The 21,204-nt window shown below is 43.1% G+C and overlaps 1 protein-coding gene across 1 annotated transcript in view; it reads right to left on the reverse strand.

The window, feature by feature from the left end:
* The window catches only part of PCDH15 (protocadherin related 15), a 731,645-nt gene that overhangs the window by 699,414 nt on the left and 11,027 nt on the right, over positions 1-21,204 (reverse strand). The window contains exon 2 of the mRNA XM_082765483.1: positions 3,757-3,849. The gene's annotated coding sequence lies outside the window, so the exon portion shown is untranslated. The remainder of the gene's footprint in view (positions 1-3,756; positions 3,850-21,204) is intronic.

A 21,204-nucleotide genomic window follows, 5' to 3' on the forward strand; every position in this document is an offset into this window, starting at 1 on the left:
ACTGCACGTTCAGCCCTACCAACGTCAAGCATTTCATAAATACCTTCAGTGTTATGAAGAGGCCAAATGAGGGCAACATGCATTTGCAGCTAGAAGCTCTCGCAGTGTATTTGGAGTACCTTCTACATGAAAGCAAGACTCCCCAAAATAGCAGCCATGTAACACAGCACGGACAAACTCCTCCTTTGAATTTTTTGGCTCTTTTATGTGATTCAAACTTCCTTCCATGAAAAATATCCTGATCATCTTGCCTGTCCTCAGACTTTGAAACCAATGCTGCTTTGAAGCTGCAGTACAGCACTCCTAAAGGTCCTCGCTAGACACAGTTGAAATCTGAACAGGGAATCTGAATCGGAGCGATGTTTGCAGTTGTTCCTCGTGTGGTAGCACTTCCATCTGCTCTGATGCCAAGCAGATCTCCTTGTAGCTCATGAGCCCCACGCCACATCTTCAGCATGAGGGCTTATTCAGAAGCCTAAATTTAGACAATGCGAAGTTACTAAATTTACCTTTGGCAGTGAAGACTAATTTGGTCCTTATTTTGGGGAAAGCTCTCTTTAAATTCAGATTTAGAATCTCAATGGAAATAATTGTTCTTTGTTTAGAAGTTCCAGTAATTTCCAATTCTCTTTTGCAAGCTGATACTGAAAATCTCTTCCAATCAGCCTTCTTTCTTAACTTGTCATTCAATGTCCTTTTGCAGACTTTCTTGGACCGTCTTTCACTGCACTGACAATTGATGACCATAGGGCAAAATACATACAGAACTGCTTGAAGGCCACAGGATGAGGTTGGGAGCCATCATCTGCTGTTTCTGATGTGGATGCCAAAAAAAAAAAAAAAAAAGACACCAACAAGCTGTCCTTCCCCAGGGGCACGGTCACTGCACCTCTGTGGGCTCGGGGAACGGCCAGTGATCCCAGCACTGGGGCAGTTACTGCCTGGAGCAGGAGGAAAGCAGCGAGGAGGAGGCAGGGGAGAGGCACAGGCTGGGGGAAGCTGAACACATCCAGAAATACTCCAAAGTGCTGCTGGGATTTGCTGTAAGAAAGCACAGCTGGTGGGATAAGCCATCTGACTTCCCGGAGGTGGGTTCCACTCACCACGCATGCACTGCAGGACATGTGCAATCACATTCTCCTTACCTGGATCCTCAAGCAGGAATGAATAACCCTGCCCCTGAACTCCCTCACCTTATTTTTTGCAGAACAGGTTAAAAAATAACAACTCTAGATTATGTTGTGCAATGTATGGAGACAAGCACTCAACTCGACTGTCATCAGCAACAGAACAACCTAGGGTTCCCATACTTACTGACAAATAATATTGGGCTTTGTTTCTAATCTGAAGATATGCTATCAGGATTACATACTGCAATGGAAAAATCCCTCGAGTCTCTTTCCTGAAGCCAGGGAAGCAGCAGGGACTTAAAGCAGTTCCACTGCAGCTGCCCAGCTGCCTCGTGGGGACCAAGCAGTGCCACCACCAGCACGGCTGGAGAAGACACGCTTTGGGGTTTTCATCCTCTCTGTGCTGTGTTCAACCACTTACATTGGCGTAGAGCAGCAGGCAAGGAACCACTTCTCTAAAGACAACTCAGCTTCTACTCAAGCAGCACGATTTCAAACAGTTCCCAACACCCAAGTTATTTTTCTCCTTAAGTGAAATACTTTTCTTCATTCTACAGCGAGTGAGCAGCTTTCATTTAAGAGAAATTGTTGTCCATTAGCAGAAGCATCATTTGGGCTGTGCTGACTCCATCCTGTGGCAATGCGATGGACCCTGCTGACATGTGCTGGACAGCACAAGCAAGCCAAGGTACAGAATATCAGCTGCTCTGCATTGCCCTGTGTTACCTTATTTCCCTTTCCACCCACGCCCTTTCTTTCTTTTTTTTTTTTTTAAAACTGGAGGAAAAAGATTCTCATGCTTACTGCTGGGTACCCTGAGGACAGGTGATGCACAAAATATTTGCCACGTGGCAGATGATTGATATACCCCAAGCTCAGGCTTCACCTCACCCGGTCATAATTCTCTTATTATTTCTAGGGACTATTAGTTGTTCTCTTTGCTATGACAAACAAAAATAACCACAACTTCAACCTCTAAAAATATGCATCATCTGAAATTCAGGAGGCAGTCAAGATTTCCATCAAGTCTAATATATTCCAGGAATACAAAACCAGGTTGCATGACACCACCATGATTCAAACCAGATACCTGTTTCCATTCACTCAGCAATGCCATTTCACATCATTCCATGCTTTGGCCCTAAGATGGTCTACGCTAACCAGTTTTGCTGACCTTTTCCATTTTTCTCACAAGAATTTTCCTTCCAGTGCTACAAAGCAAGGAAAAACTTTACTTTTTTACATCCCTTCTTCCAACAAGTTTTCTGATTATTAGATTAAATCTTTTGCCACACATTATTCCACATCTGTGCTCCAACAATGGCAGAGCCAAGCTTCCATCCAAACACCATTTTCAAGGGGATGCTGCTCCTATAGCACAAAGTGCTCCTCATTCTGCACAGCTCAACAGCTTCAACAACTCTGCTGCTACTACCATGCTTTACTTCCCTTTCTCACACTGTTCCACACATGCTACTTTATATATATATTTATCTATATGCATACACACATGTATTTTAAATGAAGCAATGTTCTTTCCTTCTGCTTGGGAACATGGTCCTGATTTCAAAACTTAAGAGAACAATTGAATGATTCTTCTTTCGTTGGGTAACACAGCATATTATAACTTCATCCCTGCTCCATCCATAGTGTGATTTTTGACAAAATTATTATTGAGCTTGCATCTCCTAATTATGTTTTTCTTCTCATACAAGCAGCTTTGGCCTGGTTACTGTGAAAGTGAGGGATTTGCTTAGGCTTTATACTGAAGATGCAGGCATTAACTTGCCTTTTTGGCTTTTTTTTTTTTTTGAAAGCATTTGAAATCTAAGCCCTTTAGTGCTGACAAATACACACCAAGAAAATGAAATAAAATACAATTCCAAAGGCATTTTAAAAATCCAAGTCTTTCATCCTCTACTACTTTCCATCCTAGCCATTCATCTAATGTCCCAGCCTGTGTTTCTGTTGTGTCTGTGAGCTGTCAGTCCAAAGACCAAGAAACTTTAAAAACAGAAAGACTCCGTCTAAGCAGGTAGCTGAAGAAAAACAAGGGTTCTGTTGGTTTCAATGTATTCAGTTATAAAATGGTCCCAAGTCCTTTGCATGGACTGGAAAACTCTAGGCTATCACAGGGAGCAAGAAGAAAGGAAGCAGATGGTGATAGCTTTCACACCCTTCAAGCCCCTGTATGGGAGTCCAAGGAGAATTTCATACAAGCACTTCTTTGGCAAGCAATGCTAGCTGAACACATGAAATCCAGTGAACATGTAAACACATGTTCACCAACTTGACATCAGCAGAAATGTTGTGACTTGAAATCCCTCTACAGCAGGAGAGAGGCCAATGGCAAGACATACTACCAAATAAATGGCTCCTCATTTACACAGCCAAGGTTTCCTTCACTCCACAGGCAATTTCTTGCTTCCGCACATCTGATATTGTGAAAGCAAAAGAACTACTTTACTGCCTTCAGTTGAGCAAGACCTCACACCATCTTTTAGCGGTAGAAAACGTGTCCTACAGAGCTGGTGCTGCTGACTTAAAAGCCTTTGGATGACAACAAATGCCTCCTGCCCCCAGCAGTTCAAAGACATACACAGAGTTAAGCCAAAGTCTCACCCACCAGGTACACACTTGTTCTCAGCACGCCTCCCATCTTCACAGCAGTCTCTCCAGATTGCTCCATTCTGCATGTAGTAGACAACACCTGGTCCCACTGCAAAAAGTCTCAAGTTAGCAAGCTTCTTCTACAAACCCTCAATTCTTTTTATTTATTTTTTTTTCCCGGGAAGGGAGACAGCTGTTTTACTCCAGATTAGCACAAAACATGTTTGACATGCAAAACAGAATTTTGCCTCCTGGAAAAATACATGTTTCATTTTACCTTTTATACCATGCAAAGAACAAAAAAAATTCCATTATATACAAAAGGCAGCAAACATATAAATTGCTTTTTCCTACACCTTACCAGAATCTGCTCTCACTACAAACTGTAACAGAGAATGAGACCAAGATCCCAGCCAGCCTCACTAATTTAGCCAGGAGCAGCCTCATCCATCCAGAACTCAGAAATCATTTTTACTCAGGGGGTACGCCTCCCTCTGGCAGCTGAGATTGTGCAATTTTACATTTTCGGGATTCCACAGTGGTACAGTGCCTCCAGCACTGTCACTGCATCTGTGCCAGCAGGGGAGAAAACACATGTTAGCTGAGCAAGGAAGAGACAATAGCTTTTAGAGGTATCCTCTGAAAAAATAAAAAGTAATATATAGAAGAGGACAGAGAAAAACAACGCTACAAGTGCTTCTGTTTGAACATGGGAGGGAAAAGGTTCATTCCCCCTGGATGTCCAGAGCCAGGCAGGAGGAGAGCTCAAGGTTCCTTATCCGTCCTGTCCTTCTCCATTTCTTCATCTGCCTCATCCAACTTGGCTCCCGTGCAAGTTTTGGGTTGTTGTTGGTTTGGTGTTTGTTTTTTTTAAAGAGAGGAGAAAGATGATTAAAAATAGTAAATCTTGTGAAGTTTTTAAACCTTCAGGAAAAGATTTTGGCCTTTTAAATACACACCTATGCACAAGAAAAAAACAAGAAAAAACAAAACAACAACAAAAAACAAAACAAAACAAACAAACAAAAAAAAACTGACTCTGATGTCACAAAGCCCCAGATAATTGGCCTTTACTTTCATCTCTGAAGAGCAGCTTCATATGGAAGATCTCTAGAAATGTCTGGTTTAAAGCAAAGGGTATTTTTTTGTTTTGTTTCTTTATAATAATTTTAAATATCTGCATAACAGTTCAAAGGAGAAAAGTATTTCTGTCCTCAGAAGGACTTGAGAATAAAATTCATTTCTATTGAACTTGAAGGAACTAAAATGTGTAAAGTGCTTCTCTGAATGTCAGCCAAAACCTGCAAAAACAGTTGAGTGGGAGAGTAAAAAAAAAAATAATAAAAAAATAAAATAAAAAAAGGAAGAAAGGTTTCACTCCATACGTACCCTTATAAATGCCTCTGGCTTTTCCATGTAACATATCTGTTATCTGTTCAGATTTTGGTATATGCCAATATGGTCAGAAAATTGCCTGCCCTACTGAAAAGAAACCCAAGAAATATCTATCAGTCCTGCAGAGCAATTACTCAGAATAAACAAATAAGTGGGAAATGTCATGAAAACTAAATATATCCAGATCAATAACTTCACCCAGACACACAGTCACGTGCCACTGTGTAAAACAGCTTCCTCTAAAAGGTACAGCTGGGCTTCAGCAGGTGAAAATGGTTTCTCAAGAGGAATATGCTTGCCTAACTCCTTACAGCAGTGTCAGTAAGGGAACACATTACCAAACTTTCCTGTGCTGCAAGGTGGAGACAGAAATTAGAAAACAAAGCCCTCCAGAGCAAAAAGTCCTCCTGTGCTATGGTGCACAGGAGGAACGTGGAATGACACGACCTCCACAAGGTCTTCAGGAGTGAGGATCACGCCCCAGCCAGTTGATGAAGGCTTTGCAAGGCTGCTGCGGGATGGTACGCTGGTCTTCCATACGTGCTGCAAGGCTACGGCTAAATGTGATTCAGCTGAGTAGGGAAGCTGTCCAGAGTCCAAGACTGAGGTCACCACACTGCTCTAAATTAATACAACTTTATATGCATAAATGTCCCTCTTCTGATCTCTGTCAGAGTGAAAAGTTCAGGACTGTTATCTCAATTTGGGATAAAAACGCAGGTAACTAAATGGGAGGGAGTTCCAGCCACCCAGCAGGAAACAGGCATACAGAGAGAGAGTAACCACAACTCTAAACCTAACTCTGCTCAATCTTGCCCACATTTGTAAGGACCAAGCCAACTCCAAAAATACACACATGCACACATCAATTACAAGGGGAAGGAAGTGTTGAATTATAATGGTGTCATAATGAAAGTGGCCTTTTGATAGCCGTCACCTAACTTGTCTCCTGGAGGCTGATTTTACAAAGGTAAGTGTACAGCGTACACATGTTCTGTCCCCGTCATATGCCAGTAAATCAGTTACAGAAATGTTATTACAGCTCCTTGATTCAGCCTCTAAGTGCTACATCAGAAAGTCCTCAAGCCAGAATTCTAACAGGAAAGGGTTTTTATGCAGTGAAATCTTTTTCCTGCCAAGCTGTAGGCAGCTGAAACTCTTCTCCAAAACCAGGTCATAAATGATAAACAGTTTCCACTGAAGAATGCAAGAGATTCTGCTTCACATATCAAAACTGCAGCACTTCTTGTTTTTAGGGACATCACTCATCAGGTTGCCCGACACCCTTGCACTTCATCTTCCATGATGGGAACAGCAACATGGACTGAGGGCACAAGAAAAAGCTTAAATCTTTTCCACCTATACAGAAGGAAAAAAACAAAACAAAAACACAACACCCTTAATGGGATCTCACTACCAGCACTAAAGCTATTGGAGCATGTTTTTTCATAAAGTAATCTTCTCCACCTATTTTCTTCCCCCTTAAATGTTTCCTTTTAGGTTTTTACCCCCTGGCTTTGAAATTCCTTCACAATTAGCCCATCTTCTTCCATACAAATCTTCCTTCCTCATGTGACTCCTGAGCACTTCCTCACCCCCAGAACCATTCATGTTCACCCATGCATTTTGGCAGGGGAGGATCTGCAACACAAACTGGAGCTGGCTGAGAACAACCGAGCTCCTCCTGCCCAGCTGGTCCCCCACTGAACAGCATCGGAGACTTGAGGGAACCCAAGGAAGGCAGCCCTTGCTCCCCAAGGAGAAGGAACGTGCCCACGCAGTTGGTGTTTGCCTGGCAGCAGACATGGAGTTTTATATCCAGAGCCATTTGCCTTGCTACATGGCAATGAGCAGCAACAGAGTAAGAGGGTAAATCAGGAACAGAGAGCATCATGTAATTGCACTGCTCCTTCCCAACAGTAAGAATTTAGTGCACTGCCTTGATTTTTTTTTTTTTTTTTTTGAGACATGCAAAATACAGGGTAATTTACAAGAACTTTTTTTTTTTTTTTTTTAATTTTCATGAGACCTCCTGCTGTTTTAATTAGGAGAGCTTGAGAAAAATATTACTGAACCTGATACTGTTACTATGGAGTTAACTATCCCTGGAGAAGCTCCCAAAGGCATTTCCTTAAATTAGCCAAGCCAGTAATAATCCTGTATTTCAAGGGTCTTCCGGAAGCAAACCTCCTGTTTCCTACCATTTCGAGCCACCTTTCCTTGCATGAGCTTATTGACATGAATTAAGCCAAGCAGGAACCCTGTGGAATTCACCCAAAGGGACAGTTTTCCCTCAAGAAAATACTTTGAAATATTATTGCTAGTTACTCGAGTTACATTCTCATGGTGCCTCCCTTGTTTTTAAACATTCCTCGTTTGCATTTAAGCATTGTTTACTTAACAATGATTACCTGGGCAAAACTGCACAGTGTTGCATCAAGTGAGTCCTTTCTTTAAGCAGAAGTCTTTCTGCAACTTACAGCACTTCAATCCAAAACTTGAAGCATGTGTGAAGTCAAAACTGACTTTTCTCATGAAGGTAGGTAATGTAAGTGATTTTTTTCCCCTCATTTTTTATTTTAAATACTAAACACTTCCAAACAGCCAAGTGCTAGCTTCATAACGGGGTGCTTCTGACCCCAGAAAAAACCCAGTCAAATGGCCATACAACACATACAAAATACCCTTAAACAACAGCAGACTGACGGCATGAGATCTCTACTTAAGATTCTGCATTACCAAACTTTTGTTTCGAGGTGAAACCACTTTTCAGCATCATACAATAAAGCTGAGAAATGCACAAATAGATAGATTTTCCTGTCTTCATAAAACAGCTACAGCGTAAAAGAAAAATTTCAGGAGACTGTGTTTTATGGCCATCCCTCCCAGCCATTAATTCACATTTCCAGCTTGTTTTTAGGCTTGGTTTTAAATTTATACTACAAAAGGGAGACTTCAGCAGCCTGCTGTGGGCCAGTGCAACCACAATACACCAGCCTCATGCGGGAAGCTCTCTGATTTCGCAGCCAGAGCGCCTACCACCACTGAAAAAAACATTTCAGCCTGCTTGGTCTGAAGAAATGTTTATTTATTTATTTTTAAATAGCCTGAAAACACTAGAAGCTTATTTTGAATTGACAGCTGAAGATCACTGCAACTCTTGTTCGGGCAAGTTACAGCAGTGCATGCCCACTGCAGCAGGGAATACAAACCTGAGCTGTTCTCAGGGTGCAATGAATGTGCAAAATGCTTCTCGGACTGGTTTCGTGTTACTGTCCCAAAATTCTCACTGCAGCTTTGAAACAAAAGCAGTCTGTCTAGGATGGCAGAAAACTAACTTGCAGGAGATCCAGATGCAGAAGTCCAGAGGAGAAGGCGACTGCACCCAAACAAATAAATCTATATAACTGAAATGCTTCATCTTCCACTGAATCTAGCTTAAGCTGACATGCAAAATGCTTGTTGATATACAGATATGGATTAAGATCCTCCTTCAGAGCAGCATTCCTTATTCCCTCCCACTTCACTAGTTGGAAAAATATCAAAGGGCAAAATTATTAACCAAATCTAGCGAAGAGCACTAAGGCAAACAGCATCACGTTAACAAATTAATTCTGGTACAGCAGACTTTTTTTTTAAAAATATATGCGTTTCTGAGTCACCAAAATGAATATACAACTAGGAGAGCTTGAAAGGCAGACTGCGCTTGCCTTGTTGCAAGTATCAGATGGTAGCTACATATGTCTTTGCCTACCGTGCATCTCTAATTATCCTGGGAACATGGTGACGATGCCAATCAGCACTGGCTGGCCGGTGGAGAACTGGTGAAACCTACGCTTCCAGTAGCAATTCCCTTGAGACCACTTGTGTGCTCTCTCTCAAACAGGAAACATTCACGAACAAATTCACTTCGACAGAAGGATTTCTGAAAATCAGAGCTGATACAGAACCACTAAAGGAGAAATTACTGCAGTGACTGAACCAGCTACTGCATAATTTCTCACCTATGAGAATAAAAAGCTTCCAACTTCTGCTATTTGGGTCACTGCTTCTAAGGAGGGGGGGTGAAATCTTGACACCATATAAATCCAGCTAATGTGACACGATGCAAGCAGACCTGAGCAAAGTTTTCCTGGCACCTACTTCCATTGTCATAACTCTGAAGACTGAAATTCATCATTTTTAATTCTCATTCACCTCTGCTCTATCCTGTCTTCCTAAAATCTGTATGACATCTTCCCAGTGCAAGTACATAATTCATCTCCATGCTTATTTTATTAACTTACATGCTTTCTATCACAGCATTCCCCATGCTCAATTCTTTTTTCCCCTAATTTCACATAATGTAAATAATTCCCAGTATGCTCAACTCAGAAGTCAAGAGCTCTTCTTTCTGCCCAGCACCATCATCTCTCACATTTTAGCCCAAGTAAGGGCTCATGGGTTGGGTTCTTCCCTTGTAACAAAGGCTGCTGTAACCCCCCTGGTTTCATCTTGCCAACAGCTAAACATAGCCCCCTTCAAGTAAGATTTAAGATCAAGCACCAAAAGGAGAAAACAAGTAAGGGAAGCTGTGAAAAGCAAGTGGGAAAAGTATGGCATTTTTTTCCTTGTAAGAGTTTTGTGGGTTTTTATATCTTCAAATGATTCCTAGAGGGTAAGGCTGTTTTTTCATTGGGGGTGGTGGTGGTGGTGGTTTTTGGGGGGTGATTTCAATATTTTGAGTTGTCTTTTCTTCTTCTAAAACAATAATCCCAAATTTGGGATCCTTGTACTCAGTGGCAACAGACGATGCCCTTTGTTACTATCTTTGATGTTTTCTAAGCTCCAACCTTAATGCATTTGCTCCACAGTTACAATCACATGCCACTTTCCAATGCTACAACACCCAAGTAATTTCCCAGATGGATCATTTGATTAGAATTGAATCAAGTCTGGAAGCTCACAGTGCTATCAGATCAAACCAGAGGTGTCTCTGGCCTTCCTTGGAAGTTGCCAAGGGTGACCAAGAGCAGATGCCTCAGGAGGTTGCTAAGACAAGGCAAGCACATATTATTCCTCTCCAGTTGTCCACAGGCTTCAAAACACTGCAGCCCACACCCTTTGAACAAGGGGTGGTATCTCTGTGTTTAACCACCTCAGTGAGCTTCCAATTTCTCCATTTGCTTTCAGGTGCATGTGGTAGTACAACTTCTCTCCACCACCTGCATGTGGTGCCGGTGAAGAAACAGCTCCTTTTGCGCCCTTCTGAACCTGTTAGTTTCACGAGGCACCCTCCACAGCCTCTCAGAAAAGAAGCTGTTTCTCTGCTCACCTTCCCCATATCCCTTGCAGCATCACAGGCCTCTATCACTCCTCTCCCCCATCTTTCTTTGGCAGACTGACAGGGATCGCCTAGCTAGCCGTGCTGCACAGACACCACTCTGTGCACAGGTGATGCCTCTCATCCATCTCTGAATTGCTTCCATTGCCACTGCTACTCTCCTCGACACTGGAAGGATGATAGCTGTGGAAAGATACAGGAGACGCATGGATTTATGCGGACATATAATGTTCCCCTCTGTTTTCTACTCTTTTTATAATAATTCCCAACACTTGAGCTGGCTTTTTGTCAGCTGCCAAGCACTGCTCTGATACCTTCATAGAAGTCCCTATTTTAACACAAAGATCTCACTCCTGAGCGATAACAGTCAGCTCAGAGCCCAGATTTGATATGATAATCAGGTTTCCTACATACAACACTCAACATTTATCTATACTGCATTTCATCTGCCTTTTTATCAGGCAGCCACCCAACACTTTCAGGCCCTCTTCTAGCTCTTCACCATTAGCTCTCATCTTTCTTACCTGAATAGTGATCATCAGCGTATTGCTGCTGCTCTCTTCCAAGGCACAGCAGAACAGCACAGGCCTGTCAGTGACTTCCCTGCACTGTGGAAGTTGGCTCATTATTTCTAAGATTAATTTCTTACCTTTTAATCACCTTGTATCAGAGCAAGAACCTTTGTTCTTATTCCCCTTGGTACTTTAACAGCCTTAGTTGAGCCCTTCAAAGGCCTCAATAACTACATTAGGATCAGCTTCCCCCTACAACAGCCACACTAATTCTTCCACACCTTACTCTGCTTCTGTGCGCCGATTAACTGAAGCCTTTACTAAAGGTTTGATCAACTTGCCTAGCACTGATGCAAGACCTGTAACCTCACCCAACACCCCTGGGGCTCCTGCAGAGCCATCACGCTTGTGACTTTTTGTCTCTGCAGCCTCTGGTCTCATATTCCTCTCACTCTCCTTTCTGATACCAGCCCAGCTGCTGAACTCCTGGTGCCAGCTCCTGCAAATAAGCATGTTCTGGTCCCTACCTGAACGGCTCTTGCAGCAACATTACAAATCACAAAAACATCTGAGAGCCCATGTCATCACAGCCACTGAAACTGGGCTCTGTTCAACCTTCACTATTTCCTATTTGCACTTCACATCTGCCTCGTTTTTTGATTCTGACTTAAGTTAAAAAATTTCTTCACCACTCTTGGACAATGCTTCATCCCAAAAGATGTACATTTCCACCCCTGTGTTTGGCTGGAAGTTACCCCTCAGTCTCAACTCCTTCCTTAAGCACCAAGGGTTCATTTTGAGCCTCTAAACCTGCTGGGCTGTTTCAGACGTTTCCGAACTCCTGACAGAGGTAAACTCTCTTTAGGGCATTTCAGGTTACCTTGTCATCTCAGACACCACGATTCAAGGAGACGTACAGCCGACAACCAAAACCCTGTGCTGCCACCCCATCCCCTCCTTGCTGGAACCCCTGTCACCAAAGGGGTGTTCTCATTGCAGATGAGCATGCAGCCATCAGCACGTGATGGGGAGAGCCTATTTACAGGACCATTTCTGCCTTTATTGCACTGATGATCTCCTGCACAGAGTTTTCCCTCTTCTCAGCAGGTCTGCGGCTGCTGGCCTAGAGATGAGATTGCTCCAGGACTCTTGCATTGAACAAAGTTAACAGTGCATGGCAGCAGCAAGATTGAAGTTCTGAATCAATTTCCTGCATGTCAAGTTGGTCAGTTATTTTAACTAAAGCTCGCAATTACTGAATAAAGCGTCAGAAAGCAATGAAATGAACAGACTTAAGACCTTCATACTGTTAATTTCTGTGTCTATCAAACTGTAATTTAAAATTAGCAGCTATATCACAAAGATACAGCTGCAGCTTTCAATTTATCCTTGAGAGAACACAGATGGAGAAGGATCACCCCCTCAAAACATGCTCAAACTAGCAAACTGTGAGCCCCTCTGAATACAGCTGCAAACACCCCCCTGGTTGACTTGCTAGGAAAGGCTCCTGCATTTACCCCTACCTGCGCCCTGCTGAAGCAGACACAACAGCCTTGCCACGTCGGCCACCCCTGTCAGAGGTGGCATTGCCCCCCAGAGCCAACAAAGGACTCTTTTAGAGCACAGTACACACATCTCTCAAATCCCAAAACATCAAGAGCTTTCCTAACGATATTTTAGAATGGAAGTGCTTTATTTATCAAGACAGTGAAGGAAAAGATGTGGTTACAAGACCAACAAAAATGCCAAGAGAGCAGATGCCATTGATTGCAGATGGCTACAGAATACCTGGACTCAAGCACACAAGCAGCTGATAACACAAGTGATAATTTTGCCTCTGAATTATTAGCATACATAAGAATAAAATTTTGATGGGAAAAGCTTTTTTAAAATTGAGAAAAAAACAATCACCAAGGTCACATGAAGTTCCAACTTACCAGCTCTGGAATTATGTTTGCTACATAAGTGCTGCTTACCTGAAGCAAAGGTGCTCCAGACCAAGTGTCTGGAGCTATCTGTGAAGAAAAAAAAACAAAAAAAAACAACTGGTTGTGAAGGTCCTATTTAATACTTGCCCAGATTATGGTGCCGTAATTGAAGTTCCTTTGCTTCAGCATTAGTAAGGTTAACTGGAGAATTGAAAAACCTCCCAAAGAATGAAAAATGTGAAAGTTTTCAAGTGGCAAGGCAGTATATCGTACATGCATTGTTATACTACAACTGCTTATACGGAAATACGCAGACACCCCTCAAATTCTTGCAGGAGGTGATAGCAGCTTTGGAGAAGAGGAATTTTTCTGTTTTTCTTTTGTCTGTTTCTGAGGAATTAAATTTAAAGAAGGACAAAATGGAGTAAGAAGAGAACAGACACTCATCCTGGGAGGAGAGAGCAGATGAAGTGGTAGCAGGGAGCAATCCAAATGCTGTACAGAATTACAGTATGTGATGTCCCCAGACTCTCTAGCTTGGCAGAGTTTATTTTATTGTCTCTGCCGACTCATTCCTTCATACACACACAATACGTCGTGTCTTTCAGCTCAGCAAACAACCACACAGTGCAGCCAGATGATTCTCCTTCCAATTGTCTGTAAAGGTGCCTTTCTCTGTTTTGTTTTTTAATATTGCGTTTCCTCTAGAGAGGCTCTTCACTAATGCTGCCTTGGAACATATTTCACAAGCTAACATGCCGTAGATAACAGCCAGTGATGTGTATTTTGTGCTGCAACCAACTGGCCTCCCACAAAGCATTTGGGATACTGGTACACACAACAGCAGATGTAGTATCGCTTACAATCTTGTGCAGGTTTGCACATACAGACATCTGAACTATTTAGCATCTTAAACGCTCAACTAGTTTCTAAGACAACTTTGCAACCCTCTCCTACCTCTTGGGCCAAATGATTAGTTGGCGCGTGATAATACCGTAAGCCAAACAGACAGGAAAACACCCTTTCAGACAGGAGCTACCCTGTTAGCAAGACGCCATCAAAAACATGTATATGCTATAAAGCTATCCTCCCCTGGGACAGAACTTTTTACAGGGCATTTTCAAATAGACAATTAATCTCTTGAGATAAATACAGCTTAAAAAAAACATTTCATGAGTTATCTCGTGTTTGTATAAGTGGTGTTGCAAGGGAAAAGGATGTGAAATGACAGAGAGGTCTGTACCTTGGACTACAATGGCAGAGCTTCATATATAAATCATGCAGTTACACCACCAAGTCTCTGAAGCAAGATAACGCTGTTCAGATGTGCTGCTGTACACATGCAATTACTATGAAAGACTTTAAAGCTAACTCTTACTATCCTGTCTCCATCCTGATTTTAGCTATTACTTCAATTGCGCAGCCAGGGCTATCTAGCAGCAGGTTGAACTGCTTGAGCAGGGCTTCCCTATCCTAAGCAGCAAGAAGTTATAAAGGATGTTGGTGCTCCACAGCGGCTTCATCCACAGCTACAGCTGACTACAGTTGTGGTTTTTTTCCTCCCGCTAATTTGCACAGAATACCCAAAGCAAAGCAGAAAGCAAAACAACAACGTGGCCTTTCGAGACGTGGCAAGAAGTACTTTCCATAAAGGTTTTTCCCTGCAGAAAGGGCAGCTGCCCGCAGTGGAAGCACTGCCCAGGTGCTGCTGGGCTGTACAGAGGCAGCAGCCACCAGCTGTGCCTGGTGGCACAGGCACTGCAGTGCTTTGGGCAGCTGTTCCCTCCAAACACTGGCCAGCAAACCCCAAATGTCAGATAACCACACTGGTTTTCCATGGCCTCTTGCTACCAGCCACCCACGACGGCTGGGTAAAATTGCCTTGGTACTGCACCCCCTCCAAAGCACAAGGATCTTGACATTTCTCTCAGCATTTTTCAGAAGTTTCCAGCCAACAGCACTACTGGAAGAAACACGTACTGGGAAAAGGGACAAGGCTCTGGTATCTTTATTAACACAGCCGTTGACTTATTCTGACCTCAAAAATCAAGGACTTTGCCTCGGGGAACACAGAGGAACACTTAAAAGCATCTTTGCTCCTTCTGCTTAGTGGCTGTACCACTTGTAGGCACCCACGGACAGCAACACACCCCAGGGTTGCAGCTTGTATGGGCAGCAGTGAACAACAATAATTTAAAGAATAAGAGAACCGCCAGCATGCTAATCATTATGCTGAATGGATCAATCATTTAGCAAGAATTATATCCCAGATTTATTTGTAGAACTGAATCAATTCTGAATTTATTCTGCCTCACTCTACCATAACATCGCCGACATTCAAATCAATCCACATTAAAGAACTTACCCTGTGCAGATAAGCACTATTCCCTCAGCAAACAGCTAAACCATTTGCTGGTGTTAACAATTTACATATTTCTTGACAGCAACACTGCAACTTCTCGCATCGCATCACCAAAGAACATAGTCATCATCCCAAAAGCAGAGGGCCAGCTCTCTTTAATCACATACTGCCCAACACTTGCACACATTTCCCAATACGTGCCACGTTTGCAAGCTAAATATGTTTCCTATTTGGTGGGCTACTTCTGGGTTGTGTTTTTTCCTCTACAGTTCCATCTGAGTTGCTCCGCGGAACACAAGTTCACCGTTTCATTTAAGAAAATCCAAATATCCGCTTCATAAACTGCACTAGTCTATTACATCAGAGCATTGCCAACAATTTCATTTACTTGATCTGTTTTAAGAAATCATTCAGCATGTTCTTTAAAGAGAAGTTCATGCCAAAGAAAATTGCTTTCTGATATTTTACTTTATCCACAAACAAATGCTGGAAGACTATGAAAACATGCACCTGTTCATTCAACATCATGAATAGTCTCTGTCCTCCCTCACTAATGGGAGGAAAAACATGAATAAAGCACAATTACTATGCCCTGCACAGCCAAAAAAAAACAACAAAACAAAACAAAAACAAAAAACAGGCAGATAAAGACTGACCACCACAGCTGGAAAAAGAAAGGAGAAATGAAATCCCAAACACCCATGAGCCTGAAACTTCTGCCCTGGAGAGGAGCTGGCCCCACTCACATGGCACAAGCTGAGCGTCCTGAAACCTACAGCATCAGGCTCTTCCAACACGCAACTTCTTATCTTGTTCTACAACGTAAAACTAGAAAAAAACCCTTTCAGCTCCCCCATGGTAAAGCGTGAAGGAGCAAGTTACTGTTTCCTGTAATTAGAGCACGTCAATAACACGTGTCCGTGTCTCGTTGCTATCTGTGATGTACAGCCCTGTTACCTTCTAGTCAGCTATAATGTGCTCGCTGCAGCACAAGCAGGTTCTGTTCACAGCAAATGAATGCTTCCAGTCATCAGCAGATTTGTATCATTAACTGATAAGTACAAGAAAACATACACTTTTCTGTGGGTCTTGCAATAAAACGAGTTTTCTTTAATCTGTTCACTACAGGATAATGATGTATAGGGCCATAGCATGCAATTTAGCATATGCTCTAAATCCTTTTGCAGTTGACTTCAGCAATCTGTTCCATTCACACAGGCTTCTTTTCCAGCCCAGACAACGCTACAAGTCAAGCCTCACTTCTGCAGACCATGCAGATATTCCACTTACAGAGAACACACAGCAGCAGCAGGGTCCAAAGATCCTCAAAACTGTCCAGCTGCCCTCCTCCAGCCCAAAACACTTCGTCACCGAGCTAACCTTCACACAGAGATAAGCTGCAACATGGAGATTATCAAAGAGCGAAAACGTGCAGCTAGGGCTCACCATGACAGTGGGAAACTGCAGTCACTTTTCTGGGTTTTCTTCTGGTTTCTACTTCGAGCAGCGCTGGTCACACCTCTCAGATGCGGTGGCTTCATTACAAGAAGCCACAGCATGGAAGGCAGAGAAGAGTGCTGCGTACTGAACAGCCTGCAGGTACCTGATCCACCACTCGTGAGGCCAATGCCCATGGGGCAGGCACAGATCACCTCCAGGAGCAGCTGTACATGGTCAGAGGAGCGTGACATGGGCCTTTCCAGGCAACACGTAGGCACAGAGCCTGCAGATCTGCCCATCCTCGCGAGGTGCCAACATGCTGCCAGGAGAGCCAGGCACGGGGCAACAAGGGACACCCGGCATAGCAAGCACCCCTGGCTGCTGGGTGCAGGCCTAGGAATTTGTCTGCACCTCTGCTGTGGCCATGTACCCTGGTTTCCCAGGGATGGAAGTATTTCTCAAAATAGATCACTCGATACCACCACCCTCCAAAGTGCTCATTGATTTCTGCACAGACTTAACAAGATATTTGACTTTCTGAAGCTGTACTTAATTTCTTTGTCACTATATTGCCTCTCCCTGATCTGTGGTCCCTTCTGACTTTTCTGATTAGAAGCATCATTTTTCTCCTTATCTTAACAGTGTGAGAAGGGGGAAGCGTTCTGCATCTATCCAGCCCTTTCTGGGGAAGCGTGACTCTTTCCAATTGTTTTAATAAAGAAACGCTGAAATACAGGCAGACATAGGGAAGTCACTCACCAATACCAACCTAATAGTTTAAAAAATAACTAGCACGCTGCTTTAAGCGACTTGAACTAGCTCACAGTTGTGTCACATTCAAGGAAGATGGAAACAAGTCAAAGAAAAAATGTAGGCTCTGAGATTAGAAGTGCAGCCTACCTACTTCCTCGGAAGTTTACAAAACACTGCAATCTGCCAGCACCCACACATCTTTATGTGAGCTAAGGGAGCACAATGTAGAAAACAAGAAATGCAAACATCAGAATTAGGTGTTTAACTAAAAAAAAAAAAAAAAAAAAAAAAAAGACATTAAGCCTGGATTTAAGCAATGTCTTGAAATGTGAAACTCCTTAGAAATTGACACTGGAGTCAGAAGAAAGCGCCCTGCTATTTTCATTTTATTCTCCTATGGCAAATAAATACGGTCTCATCAGGTCGGTCACCTGGGGAAATGAGGAACATGACCTAAGGACATGGAGCTGGTCATGGCACAAGGGGAGCTGCTTCCAAAGCCAGGGCTCCTCCACGGAGCACTGCCTCTGCTCAAAGCAGTGGCACGGGCACCCGAAAACCAAGGCAGGCTCCAGAAGCTCCCAACGCAGCAGCAGCCAGGAACGAGCCTAAGGTTATTTCGTGTATGTGTGTCTTTTCATTCATTTCTCTAGAACAGTATTTTAGTCACAGGAGACTTTACAGGGTGAAGTTATATTCTGCAAGAATAAATGAATCTGAAATTGCTTTCATGGAACGTACGTTTGTCTGAGCTCAGAAAATGCATTATTTCAAAACACAGAATGTAAGCAGCAGTATTTCAGGGTATTTACTGATGGTTTATCATCTTCCAATTTATTCTTCAATTTAGACAGTATTATTCACTGTTATTGTTAATTTATATGCTTTTTTTTCATAATACCCAACAAAAGCATGTGGAAAAGTGAAGGTCAGAACAAATGCAGGGCTGGTTTAACACCAAAAACTCTGGATGGAATTCCTACATAAAATTGTTTTATCGAGAAATGAAAAGAATTGCTTCCTGTTACACAAAGGGGACAAACTCTGACAGCTTTGTCATCTCAGAAGCGTAACAGACCAGAAAGGTAACGCAATAAATAGGCGAGACAACTTCACTGTTGGAACTTCCCTTTCCACAACCTTCACAGATGAAGGAAAAGGAAGATGTTTCCATGAAAAGAAGGGGACTTCTTGCAGTCAGAACACAGAGGTGAAGACGTCTGTATAACAATGCCCAAGCAGTAGCATTTAGAAAAGAAAAGAAAAAAAAAAAGGTACTGCAAAGAAGGGAGGACGTCAAGAATAGCAGCAGCAGCCTCACAACCACTGCTTAACTCAATTTCGCTAGCTTCGCCTCAACCTCACTTGGGTGGGTGGTGAGAAAACAGCCACCGCAGCTAAAGGAAGAAGGCAAAAAGAATTTAAGGGGAGAAATACAGCTGCCACTGAGCAAATCGATATCTCTAGCACAGAAGTTGTGTTCCTCATTAGTCCATAGCTGAGGTGTTAATGGTTCTTCTGATTGTTGCTTCTTGAGGGTTTTAAAAACACATAGAAAATTAAAAGACTGTAAAACACTCGGCTCCTCGAGGCAATAAATGAAGAAGAGCTGAGAAGTGCCGAGGTAATCCTGCTGTTAACCAGTAATATCATTTAACAGAAAGGTTCTGCAAGTCCTGTGTTCCTCGCCTGTCCTATTTGCCAGGCTGTAATTGCCATCCCGGAGCAATAATAAGCCAGAGGAAAGCACACATCTGGCTACAGCTGTCAAGGAAGAGCTTCTTAAATTCAGATTATCACCAAAATTGTTGGGTAAACAGCAGTGTTCTCCACAAATGGCTACTAGTGCTGCGGGTGAACCCAAAGCCGCTTCCATTGTACACTGCCTTTTAAATTTCAATTATCTCTTCTTTTATTTGATTCAATTTTCTAAACCCAAAATTAAAATTCCTTATAATAGCTTTATAATAGTCTAGGTGGATGAATGTGTACCAAGACACTCCCACACTTCTGTGGTGTATCACTTTTGGACGCTTGCTCACTTTTTCCTCCCTTCCTCCTTGTTTGAGGCAAAACGTGTCACCGTTGTGCGTGGCAAAACCTGGCGCTGGAGGAAAAGGAGCTCCAAACCTGAGGCAGGAGGAGAGAGAGGTACAATGAATTGAAGGCAGTCTTACTGAGAAAGCACAGCGACAACGTGAAAACTGCCAACAGCCAAGGCAATCTAGGGATCAGGCAGAGCAAGCAAGTGATTTCTGCCACTTTTTATAACCAGGGAAGAAACAGAGCCATGTGATGGAAAGGGTGGAAAAAAAATAAAAAGTAATAGAAGCAAAGAGCTACCAAAAACTGGTGGAAAGATTTCTTATGAAGGACACAGAGCTACAACAGAAATCAAGTACCCAGGCGCGCAGATGGCAATCTGCACTGTTCAGTGAAAGGGAACCTCCTGAAGTTCAGCGTGTTTGAAGCTCAGACAGCCTGTCGGGCTGGCCCTGCTGGCTTCAGAAAGCTCCATGCCACGAATTGTACATCATGCTGCTGTGGTAGCTTCAAATGCTTCCAGACGAGCATAGTATCACTGACTACAGAATAAGAAAAACATGTTTTTAATTAAGAAAGTTTTAAAAATAAAGTCTGAAAACCCATACTGAGTATGTACAGAGCGCTGTACAGGAAGACTATGGTAGAAGATAACCAGGTCAAGGCAAGGTGGCTACACAAAACATAAGCTCACTCCTCAAAGCCTGCGAGCACCAAGCGAACACAACAAGCCTTTTGGAATGCTTTCTTCCGAGGCAGCAACAAATGGAGCTGGTGTGATGGGTTCAGCAGAGGAACTAAGCCATACCTGAGGTTATGCCTCGGGAGCCGGGAAGCAATGCCTATACTGATGCATTTTGGATTTTCGGAAGGCTGATCACCTGGAGGCATACACCTTAAGCTGGCTCAGTACTCAAAGCTAACAGGACCTGGATGGGCTTAGAGGGTACCAGGAAGAAAGGCACAACACAAACTCTGCCTCCACAAGGCTGATTCAGGTACGGCCACGAATCCAGAGACGGATCCATACCCCCATCAGCAATTGGTACAGCAACAAGATGAAGTGCTGGCTTTGCTTGGCACTGCACTGGACACACCAGTGGTTTGCTGGTAACAAGGACATCTACACGGCTCAGAGGCTGACCTAGAAAAGCCTGCCCTGTACCAAGCTCCATCACTTTTGTACAAGGAGGGAAAGGAAGAGAATGGGTTGGATGGGGACAGGATTGTTGCTCAGTTTTGGCATGGAGTCCCTACACCTTGTAGGCAGACTGGGGATGGGAGAAGAGGATATTAGGGCTTCACGGCATTTCCCTAACCCCCATGGTCCTCTCACAATGCTCCCACAAGCCTTACAAGCCATGCTTTTTCCACTCAAGTCATAAAATAAAAGGTTGGGGCCTTTTGCATCTTTGCAAGTGGCAGAACTGCATACTGCCTACACCCTTGAGCACACAGTAAAAGTTTTTCATCAGTTTAACATGTACTTGCAGAAAACCCCAAAGAAAAAAAAAATAAATTTGCAACTTTAAGATGTTAAAAATGAAGCAGATCTCACAAGAGGAGAGTGGCTCGCTTCTTTGGTGAAACCACAGGTAAAAAGCAGGAGAGCTGCTCTACAAAATGTGTCCTAGAAGGGGGGGATATGGAGGAGAGCAGCAAAGTATGGAAGCAAAAGGACAATACAGGCACAGGAGTAAATACGAGT

This window comes from Aythya marila (assembly GCF_965140915.1).
Source record: "Aythya marila genome assembly, chromosome: 7".
In the NCBI taxonomy this organism is placed as follows: Eukaryota; Metazoa; Chordata; class Aves; order Anseriformes; family Anatidae; genus Aythya; species Aythya marila.